Here is a 391-nt window from a genome sequence, read left to right as displayed (position 1 = left end):
TGTGTGAGAAACATCGGTGTGTGTGTGTGTGTGTGTGTGTGTGAGAGAGAAACATCGGTGCTTGTGTGTGTGTATATGTGTGTGTGAGAGAAACATCAATCAGTTGCCTCCCATACTCACTCTGACCAGGGATTGAACCTGCAACCTTCTGGTGCATGGGATGAATCTCCAACCAGCTGAGCCACCGGCCCGGGCTCTGAGCTGATTCTTTGGTAGAAACATTGCCTATTGCCCTGCGACACTCATTGGCCTAGGACGGGAGGAAGCAGATACCATTTCGCTTTGTCCTGTGAGAGATGAAGGCCTTGCTGTGAGGCTGGACGGGGCTGCAGGGACACCAGCAGGCAGCGGTGCGGGGTGTTAGGGAGGCGGGTGGGGGCCTGGCGTGCGT

Source organism: Myotis davidii, unplaced genomic scaffold, assembly GCF_000327345.1.
Source record: "Myotis davidii unplaced genomic scaffold, ASM32734v1 scaffold1277, whole genome shotgun sequence".
Taxonomy (NCBI): domain Eukaryota; kingdom Metazoa; phylum Chordata; class Mammalia; order Chiroptera; family Vespertilionidae; genus Myotis; species Myotis davidii.
This window is presented reverse-complemented; position numbering follows the sequence as displayed.